The sequence below is a fragment of the Marmota monax genome, unplaced genomic scaffold (genome assembly GCF_021218885.2).
Source record: "Marmota monax isolate L192 unplaced genomic scaffold, Marmota_monax_Labrador192_F-V1.1 WCK01_AAM20220418_F8-fsc00063, whole genome shotgun sequence".
NCBI classification, from domain to species: Eukaryota; Metazoa; Chordata; class Mammalia; order Rodentia; family Sciuridae; genus Marmota; species Marmota monax.
Genome location: NW_026693726.1, coordinates 5,770,006 through 5,785,700, shown reverse-complemented (window position 1 = coordinate 5,785,700; position 15,695 = coordinate 5,770,006). Strand labels below are relative to the sequence as shown.

The following is a 15,695-nucleotide window of genomic DNA, read 5'->3' as shown; positions in this document are numbered from 1 at the left end:
CATATGAGTGATATGATTTTTCCCAACCTTTCACCTTCAGCCTATGTATGTCTTTTCCTATCAAATGCGTCTCCTGTAGGCAGCATATTGTTGGGTCTTGTTTTGTGATCCATTCTACTAGCCTGTGTCTCTTGATTGGTGAGTTTAAGCCATTAACATTTAGGGTTATTATTGAGATATGGGTTGTTCTTCCAGCCATATTTGTTTATTTCTGTTACTAAACATGGTTTGTTTTCCTCTTTGATTATTTCCCCCCCCCCCTTTACTGTCCTACCTCCCACTGTTGGTTTTCATTGTTATTTTCCATTTCCTCTTCCTGTAATGCTTTGGCGAGGATGTTTTGAAGAGATGGTTTTCTAGCTGCGAATTCTTTAAACTTTTGTTTATCGTGGAAGGTTTTAATTTCATCTTCCATCCTGAAGCTTAATTTCGCTGGATACACAATTCTTGGTTGGAACCCATTTTCTTTCAGTGTTTGAAATATGTTATTCCAGGATCTTCTAGCTTTCAGAGTCTGTGTTGAAAGATCAGCTGTTATCCTGATTGGCTTACCCCTAAATGTAATCTGCTTCCTTTCTCTTGTAGCTTTTAAAATTCTCTCCTTATTCTGTATGTTGGGCATCTTCATTATAATGTGTCTAGGTGTGGATCTCTTATGATTTTGCACATTCGGCGTCCTGTAGGCTTCTAGGATTTGGGATTCTGTCTCATTCTTCAAGTCTGGGAAGTTTTCTCGTATTATTTCATTGAATAGACTGCTCATTCCTTTGGTTTGGAGCTCTGTACCTTCCTGTATCCCAATGACTCTTAAGTTTGGTCTCTTAATGTTATCCCATATTTCTTGGATGTTCTGCTCATGGTTTCTTAACAGTCTTGCTGAGCTGTCTATGTTCTTTTCCAGTTGAAATACTTTGTCTTCATTGTCTGATGTTCTATCTTCTAAGTGTTCTACTCTGCTGGTAGTATTCTCCATTGAGTTTTCAAGTTGGTTTATTGCTTCCTGCATTTCTAGGATTTCTGATTGCTTGTTTTTTATAACCTCTATCTCCCTGTATAGTTGATCCTTTGCTTCCTGGATTTGTTTGTGTAATTCGTTGTCAAAGTGATCTTTCATTGTCTGATTTTGCTGTTTAATGTCTTCCTTGATACTCCAGATCATCTGAAGCATGTATATCCTGAATTCTTTATCTGACATTCCATCTGCTGCAGCTGTTACCTCTTCTAAAGTTGCGTTGACCTGCATTGCTTGTGGTCCTTTCTTTCCTTGTCTTTTCATACTGCTTGCGTATCTTTCCTGCAGGAGCGGGCGGCGGCTCTGCTCTCTCCTTATTCCAATTGGGGTGTCGTGACTACCCCGCCGGCAGGTCACTGGGCCTGTTCTGGGCGCTGGTGGTGGCTCTGTTCTGCCCCTACTCCAATTGGGGTGACGAGTGTACCACGCCGGCAGGCCACCGGGCCTGATCCGCCGGTCGGTTGAAGGTTTGCCTACCCTGCAGGTGTGGGCGGTGGCTCTACTCTGCCCCTACTCCAAATGGGGTGACGTGTCTGTCGTACCGGCAGGCCACTGGGCCTGTCCCGCTGGTCGGTCGCAGATCTGCCCACCTTTCAGGCACGGGTGGAGGCTCTGCTCTGCCCCTACTCCAATTGGGGTGTCGTGACTACCCCGCCTGCACGACGCTGGGCCTGTTCCTGGCAAGGGGGGCGACTCTGCTCTGCCCCTACTCCAATTAGGTGGTGTGTGTACCACGCCGGCAGGCTCCTGGGCCTGATCCGCCGGTCTGTTGTAGGTCTGCCTACCTTGGAGGCGCGGGCGGCGGATCTTCCCTGCCCCTCCTACCATGCCTGCGGACCCCTGGGCCTGATCTGCAGGTTGATCACTGGTCTGCTCACCCTGCGGGCACGGGTGGCGGTTCCGCTCCGCCCCCACTCCAATTGGGGTCACGTGACCACCACACCGGCAGGGCCTGATCCGGGCGTGGGAGAAGGATCTGCTCTGCCCCTACTCCAGTTGGGGTGACGTGTGTACCACACTGGCAGGCCACTGGGCCTGACCCGCCAGGCTGTCACAGGTCTGTTTACCTTGCAAGCGCCAAGGGCGGCTCTGCCCTGCCCCTCCTACCACGCCCATGTACCACTGGGTCGCTGGTCTGCCCACCTTGCGGGTGCGGGTGGCGGCTCCGCTCTGCCCCCTCTCCAATTGGGGTCACGCGGTCACCACGCTGGCGAGCCGCTGGGCCTGCTCCGGGCGCTGGCGGCGGCCCGGCTCCTCCCCTCTGGCTCGAGGACAAATTGAGGAGACTCGGGTGACTGTGCCTCACACCCCCTACCAGGAGACCAACTGCTTATGTCACCGCTGGTATTGATGAAGTTCTCTCCTCCGCCGCTTTCTGCTGACATCAGATCTCTGCCATATTGGTATCCTATGCGAATGGCAGCATTTCGTTCCCCTTGCCGGGCAACCAAAGCAACGGGTGAGACCTGACCGGCCCTCAGCAGGACCCGGACCGAGAAGCAGTTTCCGCGGGCTCCTAGCCCCAGGCCAGGGAAGTTCCGGGAGCCGGAACTCGGCCGTTCCGTGCTCGGTGTAAGCTCCTATAAGTGTAAGCTCCAAGAAGCAGTCCCTGCGGGCTCAGTTCCGGGAGCCGGAATTCGGCTGCTTAGTGCTTGGTGTATGCTCTGATAGTAGCAGGGTCCAAGAAGCAGCCTCCGCAGGCTCCACAGCCCTGGGCCAGGGAGGTTCCGGGACGGTTCTGGGAGCCGGAATTCGGCCGCCCCGCGCTCGGTGTTCGCTCCGATAAGATCAGATTCTAAGAAGCACCCAGGCGCTGAACCCTAGCAATCTGTCTGCAAGCCGCAGGCGAATTGCAGCCTGAAATTACCTGTTCTATGGCTGAATGAGCTGTGGTCAGTCAAAAACAGGGAAGGTGACGTCAGTTTACCAACATGGTGGCTGCTGGCCTCCTCTGTGGTCTGACCGGTGTGGAGAACCGAGATGGACCGCTTCCTTCCCCCGTCTCGAACCCAGAATTCAGCCCTGAGTACGGTGCTTGCGCGGCTGGCAGAAACTGCAGCACTGTAACCCTGCGTCTCTATCCCAGCGCGCGCTGCAGACTCTAGCCGCGGGGCGATTTGCTGAATAAGCAGTGTTACCCTCCGTGCGACAAACCTCTCGCGTTTGAGTCCCCGTAGCCGATCCTCGTGCGATGGAAATCCTTCCTCCAGGTTCCGGCGCACCCCACTATTGCTGGAAATTCCTAACAAGATATCCTTTAGCCGTCCTGACTTGTCATACTCCCACACAGTGAAGCAGCACACGGGGGCAATGCACTCCCCTCGCCGCCATCTTCCTCTCCTCATCCCTGTTTAATTTTAATCTTTTTCTCATGCTCTTCCTCCCTGCTCTGTTTTTAGTTGCTCTCCGTATATCAAAGAAGACATTTGGCATTTGTTTTTTAGGGATTGGCTAGCTTCACTTAGCATAATCTGCTCTAATGCCATCCATTTCCCTGCAAATTTCATGATTTTGTCATTTTTTAGTGCTGAGTAATACTCCATGGTGTATAAATGCCACATTTTTTTAATCCATTCATCTATTGAAGGGCATCTAAGTTGGTTCCACAGTCTAGCTATTGTGAATTGTGCTGCTACGAACATCGATGTAGCAGTGTCCCTGTAGCATGCTCTTTTTTAGGTCTTTAGGGAATAGACCGAGAAGGGGAATAGCTGGGTCAAATGGTGGTTCCATTCCCAGCTTTCCAAGAAATCTCCATACTGCTTTCCAAATTGGCCGCACCAATTTGCAGTCCCACCAGCAATGTACAAGTGTACCCTTTTCCCCACATCCTCGCCAGCACTTGTTGTTGTTTGACTTCCTAATGGCTGCCAATCTTACTGGAGTGAGATGGTATCTTAGGGTGGTTTTGATTTGCATTTCTCTGACAGCTAGAGATGGTGAGCATTTTTTCATGTACTTGTTGATTGACTGTATGTCCTCCTCTGAGAAGTGTCTGTTCAGGTCCTTGGCCCATTTGTTGATTGGGTTGTTTGTTCTCTTATTGTCTAATTTTTTGAGTTCTTTGTATACGCTGGATATTAGGGCTCTATCTGAAGTGTGAGGAGTAAAGATTTGTTCCCAGGGTGTAGGCTCCCTATTTACCTCTCTTATTGCTTCTTTTGCTGAGAAAAAACTTTTTAGTTTGAGTAAGTCCCATTTGTTGATTCTAGTTATTAACTTTTGTGCTATGGATGGCCTATTGAGGAATTTGGAGCCCGACCCCACCGACTGTAGATCGTAGCCAACTTTTTCTTCTATCAGACGCAGAGTCTCTGATTTGATTTCAAGCTCCTTGATCCATTTTGAATTCACTTTTGTGCATGGCGAGAGAAAGGGATTCAGTTTCATTTTGTTGCATATGTATTTCCAGTTTTCCCAGCACCATTTGTTGAAGATGCTATCCTTCCTCCATTGCATGCTTTTAGCCCCTTTATCAATATAAGATAGTTGTAGCTTTGTGGATTAGTCTCTGTGTCCTCTATTCTGTACCATTGGTCCACCTGCCTGTTTTGGTACCAGTACCATGCTGTTTTTGTTACTATTGCTCTGTAGTATAGTTTGAAATCTGGTATCACTATACCTCCTGATTCACACTTCCTGCTTAGCATTGTTTTTGCTATTCTGGGTCTTTTATTTTTCCATATGAATTTCATGATTGCTTTCTCTATTTCTACAAGAAATGCCATTGGGATTTTGATTGTCATTGCATTAAACCTATAGAGAACTTTTGGTAATATTGCCATTTTGATGATGTTAATTCTGCCTATCCATGAACAGGGTATATTTTTCCATCTTCTAAGATCTTCTTCTATTTCTCTCTTTAGGGTTCTGAGGTTTTCATTGTATAAATCTTTCACCTCTTTTGTTAGGTTGATTCCCAAGTATTTTATTTTTTTTGAGGATATTGTGAATGGGGTGGTTTTCCTCATTTCTAGTTCAGAAGATTTGTCGCTGATATACAGGAATGCCTTTAATTTATGCATGTTGATTTTATATCCTGATACTTCTACTTTGCTGAATTCATTTATTAGCTCTAGTAGTTTCTTTGTAGACCCTTTTGTGTCTTCTAGGTGTAGGATCATATCATCTGCAAATATTGATAATTTAAGTTCTTCTTTTCCTATCTTAATGCTTTAATTTCTTTTGTCTGTCTAATTGCTCTGGCCAGTATTTTGAGAACTATATTGAATAGAAGTGGTGAGAGAGGGCATCCCTGTCTTGTTCCAGACTTTAGAGGGAATGCCTTGAGTTTTTCTCCATTTAGAATGATGCTAGCCTGAGGCTTAACATAGATAGCTTTTACAATGTTGAGGTAAGTTCCTGTTACCCCTAGTTTTTCTAGTGTTTTGAACATAAAGGGATGCTGTACTTTGTCAAATGCTTTTTCTGCATCTATCGAGATGATCATATGGTTCTTATCTTTAAGTCTATTGATGTGGTGAATAACGTTTATTGATTTCCATATATTGAACCAACCTTGCATCCCAGGGATGAATCCTACTTGATCATGGTGCACGATCTTTTTGATATGTTTCTGTATCCAATTTGCCAGAATTTTATTGAGGATTTTTGCATCTAAATTCATTAGGGATATTGATCTGTAGTTTTCTTTCTTTGAGGTGTCTTTATCTGGTTTGGGAATCAGAGTGATATTGGCCTCATAGAATGAATTTGGAAGTTCTCCCTCTTTTTCTATCTCCTGAAATAGATTGTAGAGTATTGGTATTAGTTCTTCTTTAAAGTTCTTGTAAAACTCTGCTGTATATCCATCCAGTCCTGGGCTTTTCTTGGTTGGTAGTCTTTTGATGGCTTCTTCTATTTCCTCACTTGATATTGGTCTGTTTGGGTTGTTTATATCATCCTGACTCAATCTGGGTAGTTCATATGTCTTAAGGAATTTATCGATGCCTTCACTATCTTCTATTTTATTAGAGTATAGGGTTTCAAAATAATTTCTAATTATCTTCTGTATTTCTGAATTATCTGTTGTGATGTTGCCTTTTTCATCCCATAAGCTAGTAATTTGAGTTCTCTCTCTTCTTCTCTTTGTTAGCGTGGCTAGTGGTCTATCAATCTTATTTATTTTTTCAAAGAACCAACTTTCAGTTTTGTCAATTTTTTCGATTGTTTCTTTTGTTTCGATTTCATTGATTTCAGCTCTAATTTTAATTATTTCTTGCCTTCTACTGTATTTGCTGCTGATTTGTTCTTCTTTTTCTAAGGCTTCGAGGTGTAGTGTGAGGTCATTTATTTGTTGGCTTTTCCTTCTTTTAAGGAATGAACTCCATGAAATGAATTTTCCTCTTAGTACTGCTTTCATAGTGTCCCAGAGATTTCGATATGTTGTATCTGATTTTCATTTACCTCTAAGAATTTTTTAATTTCCTCTTTGATGTCTTCTGTAACCCTTTGTTCATTCAGCAGCATATTGTTTAATCTCCATGTGATTTAGGCTTTTTCCTTTCTCATTTTATTATTGATTTCCAATTTCATTCCATTATGATCAGATAAAATGCATGGTAGTATCTCTACTCCTTTGTAATTGCTAAGATTTGCCCTGTGACATAATATATGGTCTATTTTTGAGGAGGATCCATGTGCTGCTGAGAAGAAAGTGTATCCGCTTGATGTTGGGTGGTATATTCTGTATATATCAACTAAGTCTAAATTATTAATTGTATTATTGAGCTCTATGATTTCTTTATTCAACTTTTGTTTGGAAGATCTGTCTAGTGGTGAGAGAGGTGTGTTAAAATCTCCCATGATTATTGTGTTGTGGTCTATTTGACTATTGAACTTAAGAAGAGTTTGTTTGATGAACGTAGCTGCACCATTGTTTGGGACATATATATTAATGATCGTCAAGTCTTGTTGGTGTATGGTTCCCTTGAGCAGTATGTAGTGTCCTTGTTTATCCCTTTTGATTAACTTTGGCTTGAAGTCTATTTTATTTGATACAAGTATGGACACCCCTGCTTGCTTCCGGGGTCCGTATGAGCGATATGATTTTTCCCAACCTTTCACCTTCAGTCTGTGTATGTCTTTTCCTATCAGATGAGTCTCCTGTAGGCAGCATATTGTTGGATCTTTTTTTGTATTCCATTCTACTAGCCTATGTCTTTTGATTGGTGCATTTAAGCCATTAACATTTAGAGTTACTATTGAGATATGGTTTGTATTTCCAGCCATATTTGATTATGTATGTTACTTAACATGGTTTGTTTTTCCTCTATGATTAGTTTTTCCTTTACTGTACTACCTCCTGCTGTTGGTTTTCATTGTTATTTTTCATTTCCTCTTCCTGTAATAGAACGGGGCATTTTTGAACCAGCTACATGTACAGCTAATGGAGCTCCGCAGCTGTCAAGGGTACAAACAGTGCAACCCAAGCCCGAAGGGCCTGGAAATTGGTAAGGACAAGAATCGTGTGTTTTTCTGTATTGCCTAGAGATCTCTTTGAGTTACCAAGTTTTCTGTCTTTGAAATATCTACATGCATGAAATATCTACATAGCTCTGGATATGTATAGGGAAATTTCCAGGCAATTCCAAACATAATTTGGTCTCTAAGTTTAGCTCTGGGTGCACAGTCAAAAAACTAGCCATCAAAAAAATTTGGTGAAGCTGGGCGCAGTTGCACACGCCTGTAATCCCAGCGGCTCAGGAGACTGAGGCAGGGGGATCATGAGTTCAAAGCCAGCCTCGGCAACAGTGAGCCCTAAGCAACTCAGAGAGACCCTGTCTCTAAATAAAATACACAATAGGGCTGGGGATGTGGCTCAGTGGTTGAGTGCCCCTGAGTTCAATCCCTAGGACACCCCCGCACACACACAAAAAAAGATTGGGTGATTTGGTGAGTGTTTTCTTCCAATCTCTCCTTCAAGTCTATGTGATTAGTAAACTCCAATTCCTGAAAAAGCATCCATTAGGAGACAAGACAAAACTGAGGATTTCTTTGCTATTGCTGTCAGCGGTTATAAAATACTCTCTAAGAAAATCAGAAGATCCTCTTTTGTTAAGGGAACTTGGATGGAAACACATAATGCTCTATTTCTGTTTGTCACAGTTTGGGTCCCTCCCCCAGTTTAACCCTTGTTAGATTCCTTTTTGCCAATAGCTCCCATCTGAAAATAGAGATATCTGAGCAGTGTATTCCCTTGGGATCTGAAAGTATAAGAGGGTCTGTATGGAATCAGCCAAGTGTTCCATCCCTGCTCTGCAGTGTTGAACTGACTTCTCCTCTGGCTCATGGAGATGCAGTTCTCTTTCAAAATCAGCCCCAGCTTTTTACCAGTTAATGAGAATACGCACTGCTTCTCAATATTTATGTAAAAATTTAAAGATTAGTATCCAGAGAAGAAAAGAGAAAGAAATGAAGCTAGTAAGGACATTGGTATAGAAGAGTCTGACAACCCCAAAAGAGTCAAGAACCGGACTCACAGACATTTGGGAGCAGTTTGCAGGAGCCCTTTGAATGCAGCTGAGTTTTAAACTGTGTCTGTGGGTCCCATGCAGAGCCAGCATCCTCAGAGTAAAAGTGGACAGCTCTCTGGGCCGTAGGACTTGAAGGGAGAAAGGGGGCCCCCTCCCATCCTTCCTGCCTGTAATGTCCACCACTATGGGATCCTAAAATTTTTTTTTCAGCTGTGAGCGTCCTATAAGAAAATATAAATCCTGTGAGAGAGATTACATCTTAGTTCTCAATCAGCACTTCTCAGTTAACACTTAGTTAAAATTAGTCACTAAGCCAAGAGAGGGTGGGGCTTGCAGAATAGGTCCCTTGGTCACTAACCCCTCTCAGCTCAAGTCTTTTCAAATATCCTGCTAATCTCATGACCTTTTCCTGAAATCTTACAAAAAGAAGAAAGAAAAGAAAGAAACAGCCCACAAAGGCCTGGAATCTAAGCCAACTATTAGAGGCACTAGAAATATTACACCCAGATACCTCTCCCCAAAAGAACATGACACTCTAACTCACTGGTGATGAAAGTGCAGCTCTACTTGGTGACATCTGATAAAATCCTTAATGATGAATGACGTGCCAGGTGGAGTCCGTTATTGCTGCTCCACTTCAAGCCATCCACCTTCTAGACTATTCCTAAGGGAGATCATTATGGGTCCATTTTTCAAGTGTTTTGTCTGAAAAAGAGCCCAAATTTAACTTCTACTGAGAATTATGTGAACTTCTGGAAGTACTCATTTCACTGCTTTTAAATGAACTCAACTCTATTTTTTCATGAGAACTCTTTTTTATTTTTTAACCTTAAACCTTTGTATTTGTAGCTTTCAGTCCTCATTTCAAACCTCTCTAATAGAAAAATCTCTGGATTTCAGCACTCTATATTTAACCCAATATGTTTCTTTCTAGGGTTTAGATGTTGTGCATGAAAAACCTACATAGTGAATGGTTTTATGAGTTCTCAAAACTAACATAAATCACTCTTGTATTTTCCTATATCAGGAAATAAAGATGAAGGAAGCTATGACCCACACAGGTATTCACATTTTTTTTATTCTTGGAAACTTCTTTCCAATAATTGGAAACTTCTTTCCAATAATTCCAATTATTGGAATTCAAACTAATTTCTGCTTCTTACCATGTCTCGGAACATAGCTTGGAGTACATGCTTGTTCTAACTGTGTTCTTCATCACATTTGGTCCCTGGTTACAGATCTTTCGCTTTGCTTTTACATCAGTTCATTGACCCAGCAAGCTGCATCTCCAAGCATTTACTCACCCCCTTGCTTGTGTGCTTGTTGGGTGATGCTTTGGAGCATGGAATGAGATGAAAGTGGAGAAACACAGACTGGCCTTTCAGAGCCCTGGGAGAGGGTGGGAGATCTCTTCTCTTTGAAGTGCCAATTAAATTGGTGAGAGGTTTCATGGAAACCATTAAAGATTTTTATTAATATAACATCAGTAACATGAAAGGACTAATGAGAAATTTAAGGACATTCTAAAGCTGAACTTGGAGTAAACCGAAGGAATTTCCTCATTAATGGTCATTCAGTGGCAAAAGCAGCTGTAATTAGGAGAACGTGGAAGGTTCTGCAGGGTGGTGGTGAATTCACAGAAGGTGCCAGAGGTAAGGGCAGGATATCTAGAGTCAAGACTCAGTCAAGTATCAACATAGCACTGAGACACATAAACATCATAAGCATCCAGCCTTGACATCTTCTTCCCCTTCAGCCACATCTATCCCTTCCTACCTCACTGTGTTTTGAAGGGGGGACCCACACATGGAATGTGTGCCTTGGTCACCAGGAATATCAGCCATTGCACAGACCTCAGAAGGGTCTATTAAAGGCATGCCATGTGAAGAAGATGAGGCCTGTCCTTGCCACCTCTTCTGAGGTGATACTGAGGATATTTGGTAGCCATTATGCGTCTCTTCTATTTTCTCTCCCATTTTTCTTCTTTCCTTTCTTCCATCTGTCCCCATATCGACCCTGAGTCACCTCCCCCCTCCAAGTACATTTAAAAGATTCATACACCAGGACTATTTTCCCTGCTCCCTGCAGTCGCATTAAGACATTTCTGAAGTGTAACGTTATAAAAGAACCTAATACTAAATATTGACTTCACAGTTATGTTTTAATGCACTCTGTTTTACAGCTGAGGGATTTTCAGTCTAGCATCCTCTCACTTCTGTCATGAAAGAGGTGAAAGGCACACCACTTAAGCCCACTCAAAAGCCTTAGTTCCTTAAGACTTTGTTAGCTAAAAAAAAAAACTAATTAAAATGTATCTTAATCTTAAATTATTAGCAGGTAACTTAAGACACACACCTAGTCAGAGCTGAGTCAGTTGTCTCCATGAAGTCCTTCCTGGTCAACTGAAATGAAGGAGGTGTATTTAACTGTACTTGGGTGCAGTTAAGTGACAGGCATCTGGGACAGGATGCTCCCCTTTCCTGATCCCTGCCACCACCACCCAAGGAGCTAAATAATCAATTGCTTCTGCAGTCACTCTGACACAGCTTTGGCAACTTCAGCTTTGGGAAGCACGTGAACAAGGGTGACAGGATGTTACTTGTTACTTCTCTTTTTCTTTTGAAGCTCCTTACCAAAGGGCAACTCTAAGATACTCTACAATTCAAAATAGTTGGAATTTCCAGACTCTACCTTTTCATAATCCATAAGGTGAACCATCTTACAGCAGATGTTCACCATTGCAGACACATCTTAACAGGGGGTTTGCTAAGAGAATGTTTGCCTTGTCAATCAAACCTGGGGACTCACTGGACCCTACATGCATGTTGAATGTGGCCTTGTCTGTTCATTGTGTCTTGTTGGAACAGATGTAAAACAAGCCACTGTATATGTGGAGCCAGCAGAAAAACCTGTATGTCTGGGTGGCGTTTACCAGTACAGAGCCCTCCATCCATGGCACACCACTTAAGCCCACTCAAAAGCCTTAGTTCCTTAAGACTTTGTTAGTTAAAAAAAATTTAGATGTATCTTAATCTTAAATTAATGAGAAAAATGATAACTATCAGATCTGAAAGATTTGGAATTGAAAAGCTCAACAGAGTATTGTAGAAAATTTATCATGTACAATGTGGATTATAAGTGTTTTAAAACTATCTTCTTTTTATAGATTTTCAAAATTTAATCTTTAGATTTATTTAGAGTTCCCTCTTTTTGTTTTTGTTTGTTGACTTGTTTTCATAGTTACAAAGTGTAAGAGGCAAAGGCAGCTGAAACGCTTTTCTTATGCAGTCTCTTTCCAGTAAGAAAAAATCACCCACAACTTAGGAAATAATTTTTAGTTTGATTTGAAAGCAATAACTTCTGTCTTGCAAAATAGAGTAGGATCAACAGGTTGATAGGGTATTTATTTTCCCGTTTTCCATTTGAAAGTCACCACTTCTGCTCTTTGATGTCTTAGAAGAGTTCCTGGCAGTCATGGCTGTGGGCCTACTGGCTGTAAGGGAAAGTTTCTCTCTCTCTCTCTCTCTCTCCCCCCCACCCCTCCCCCCAGGATGAACCACCAGTTGTCCTTTTCCAAAAAGCTGAGGCCCACTAGTTGTCCTGTCCTGAGCTGATCAGTGTATGACTATGAGGTCTAGAGGGCCTCTTCTCCTCTTCTCTCTTCCTCTCTCCCTGGGTGGTCGATCAGTAGTTCTTTCCCAAAATCTGAGGTTGACCAGTTGTCCTGTCCTGAACTGGTCAGTGTGGGACCATGGTGAGTAGTTTGGGGCAGGCTGGCTCTGGCAAGATTGCTTCCAGAGCCTTTGCACCAGGTCCTCCAGGCCAGATGACCACATGGAGCTCCACCCTCAACAACCAGACCGTTCACCTTGCTTTGGTTTGTATCCATTTCATCTCTCCATAGAGCAACAGTTGGTTCTGATGATGGATGTGGGTGACATGGCTATACGACACTGTGGTTATGAACACAGGTGCTGGAGACAGTCAACCTTGGGTTCAAGTCCCAGCCTTGCTGGTGAGCATGCTGAGAACAGCACAGCATGCAGCAAGCTTCCACAAAAGAAACAGTGTGCTAAAGAGGGCAGAGACACTAGCTCCTAGGAAATTAGCATATTTTGTGTCATTAAGGAAGAACTAAAACTCAGTTTGAGAACCATGTGGGTTCTTGAATCTTTCTTTTTTTTTATTGGTTGTTCAAAACATTACAAAGCTCTTGACATATCATATTTCATATTTCATACATTAGATTCAAGTTGGTTATGAACTCCAAATTTTACCCCAAATATATTTGAATCTTTCTTAATGGTTTCACAACCTTTCTGTTTCGAGGGTTGGGTGACAATTACCACAACGTGAAATCATCTAGAATTAGCCTAGAGATGCTCTCCAGAACAACCCTACTCAGACCTTTGCTCTCTGAATAAAGAACCTCAGAATGGCCTAAGACAAAGACTTCCTTTTGTGAGCTGAAGGCTGGCAGAACCCAGGACAAGGACATGGGGGTTTGAGGTCTTAAAGTCTAATTCTTTTTCAACATTCTATTTTGATTTAACTTTACATTAACAGAAAGCTTGCAAGAATAGTTTCAAGAAATTTTACCCTACTTGCTTCATCATTTCCCCTTGTTCTCTCTGCCCCTCCCCCATATTACACACCTTTCTTTTTCTAAATCAGTTTTGAGTAATTTGCAGACATCATATCTCTTTATATAATAATGCTTTAATATATATTTCCTCAGAGCATTTTTTTACAGAACTGCCGTAAATTTATTGAAATCAGATAATTCAGTGTTGACAGGTATCCTCTAATCCACATTATATATTCAAATGTCGCCAATTGTCCCCAATAATGTCATAATTATAGTTTTTTGACTTTTCTTTGTCTGATCTGGAATCCAATCCAGAACCATACACTGCGGTAAATTGTCACCTCTTTACAGTATCACTTCTTCTGCAACAGTTCGTCAACATTTTGTCATTGGTCATGACATTTTGAAGAGTACAGGCCAGTTGTTTTGCAGAGTGTCCTTCAGTTTGAGGTTTGTCTGATGTTCCCTCATCGTGGGACTGGAGTTTTGAATTTGGGGCAGGAATACAACTAAAACAACATTGTACCCTCAGGATATCTCATCAGGAGCTGCATGACATCTGTTGGGTGGTGTAACCTTTGATAACTTGGCTAAAGTGTGGATTGCTAGATTAATCCTCTGTATAATTGCTATTCTTCCTTTTCAATTAATAAGCAATTCACCTACTAGCTTTTGCAGACAGTCTTGATTCTTGCCTGAATCACTCAATGTTAACATGATGACTGCAATTGTTGATTTTTCCACCCCAGTTGTCCTCCCACCCTTTTTTTGTACTGGGGACTGAACCCAGAGGCACTTAACCTCTGAGCCACATCCCCAGCCTTATTTTGCATTTCATTTTGAGACAGGCTCTCACTAAGTTGCTCAGGTCCTTGCTAGGTTACTTAGGCTGGCTCTGAACTAGCAATCCTCCTTCCTGCCTCAGCTTCCCAAGATGCTGGGTGTTCCTTCCATTTCTTAGGTAGTGTTCCATGGTAAAGCAGTGATGTCCCTTCTTACTTCTCTATTTGTATCCATATGGAATGGTAAGCCTTCCTTTTATTCCATGGATGTTCTTTTGCTATCATTATGTCTTTTAATGATCCAAGTGTTCCAAGTTCAGCCACTGGTGTCCTTCCAGTGGCTTCGGCGTGCTGCTGGCTCATCCCCATCATTCTTGAGCACTGCATTGATTTCTAGCCCAGCAGTGTGTTCCAGGTTCATCTTGTGCTTTTGCCCCCCAACATCTGGAATCAGTTGTGTCTCCAAAGTCTCCAGTTCCTCTTAGAGAGGAGTGGCACTTGACCAAGACTCACAGTCTCACATGCTCTCCTGGTGACAGAGTGACAGTAAAACTCAAGTCTTCTGATGGGTAGGACGGTGCCAATTCCTACACCAACCATGCCAACATGGAGAAGTTTTTATTTGTTTGATCTTTATTCTTTCCCTTTTTTCCTCTCTTTTTCTGTACTGAGAATCGAACCCAGGGATGATTTACTACATCTCGCAGCCCTTTTTATTCTGTGAGACAGGGTCTTGCTAGTTGCCCAAGCTACCCTCAAGCTTATGATCCTTGCACCTGGGCCTCCTTAGTTGCTGGGATTGCAGGCGTTCACCACCACACCTGGCTTTTTTTTTTTCTTTTCAATTTTTAGTTGTCATGCAATTATCTTTGTAATTAAGGCCACTCCTTGATTAGGAAAAAATACTTTTAGTGTTCTATTTTGAATTGATTTGCAGGGTCAGTTGCTTGTCCAGTTAAGTAGGAAACATGTTTTGCACTAATGAGACACCTTTATCTCTCTCTCCACAGAGGACAGTTATGGGACGGATGGGAAGGTTAATCTGCTCAGTCTCATGGCAGCCATGAGCTGGCAAGGTCTGGAGGAACTATACAGTGTGAACGAAATCATCTATAGGTACAGACTCAACTATAGACGTAGTCTGGTTGACTGGACTAATGACTTGAAGGGTATAGATGGAGTATTTGCACTGCTGAACAGTCACTCTGAGCAGAATAAAACAAGTCAGATGAAAACTGCTCAAGGTGATGGGTTCCTAATTGTCTTTGCTGAGCTCTCTATGCCAGTGTATATGGCCTCTGCAGAGTCAGATGAAGGTCCAAGTCGAAGTTAAGGAAGAACCTCGTTTGATCTTGCCAGCCAAACTTCAGACCCTGCATTTGAACCAACCAATATATTAAGTCTAGAGAGTAAACTTGAACGGAATAATGACATTCCAGAAGTGAATTGTTTGAATTCTGAACACTGGAGAAATGGTAAAACTGGAAAATAGATGGGGAATGAAGAGGTCACTCCTTTCTGAAAGTGATTTCAGTAGCAATGGTGTGACAGAGTTGGTGCACCAGCCCTAACCCAGGCTGCAGCCGGTATCAGCAGGCATCAGAAAGAACTTCCCCAGGATGCTGGTCCAGGAGAAAATGGTTTTTGAAGATCAGTTTTATCTTCCTGTGCATTCTGATGGAGCCTCTGTTCATCAGACCTTCAACATGTCCATCATCGACCAGTCTATTCATTCCAGCAGAGCAGAGAGGATGGAGAAGAATCACACAAAGGAGAGCTTACAATCTAGAAGGCAGTGCCTGCTTTCCATTCTCCTGATTAGATGAAACTATTACCTT

General features: G+C 42.7%; 1 pseudogene; it reads left to right on the top strand.

Annotated features, from left to right (window-relative positions):
- LOC124103872 (extracellular sulfatase Sulf-1-like) overlaps positions 1–14,898 on the top strand; it is a 46,714-nt pseudogene extending 31,816 nt beyond the window's left edge.
- The last annotated feature ends 797 nt before the right edge of the window (positions 14,899–15,695 follow it).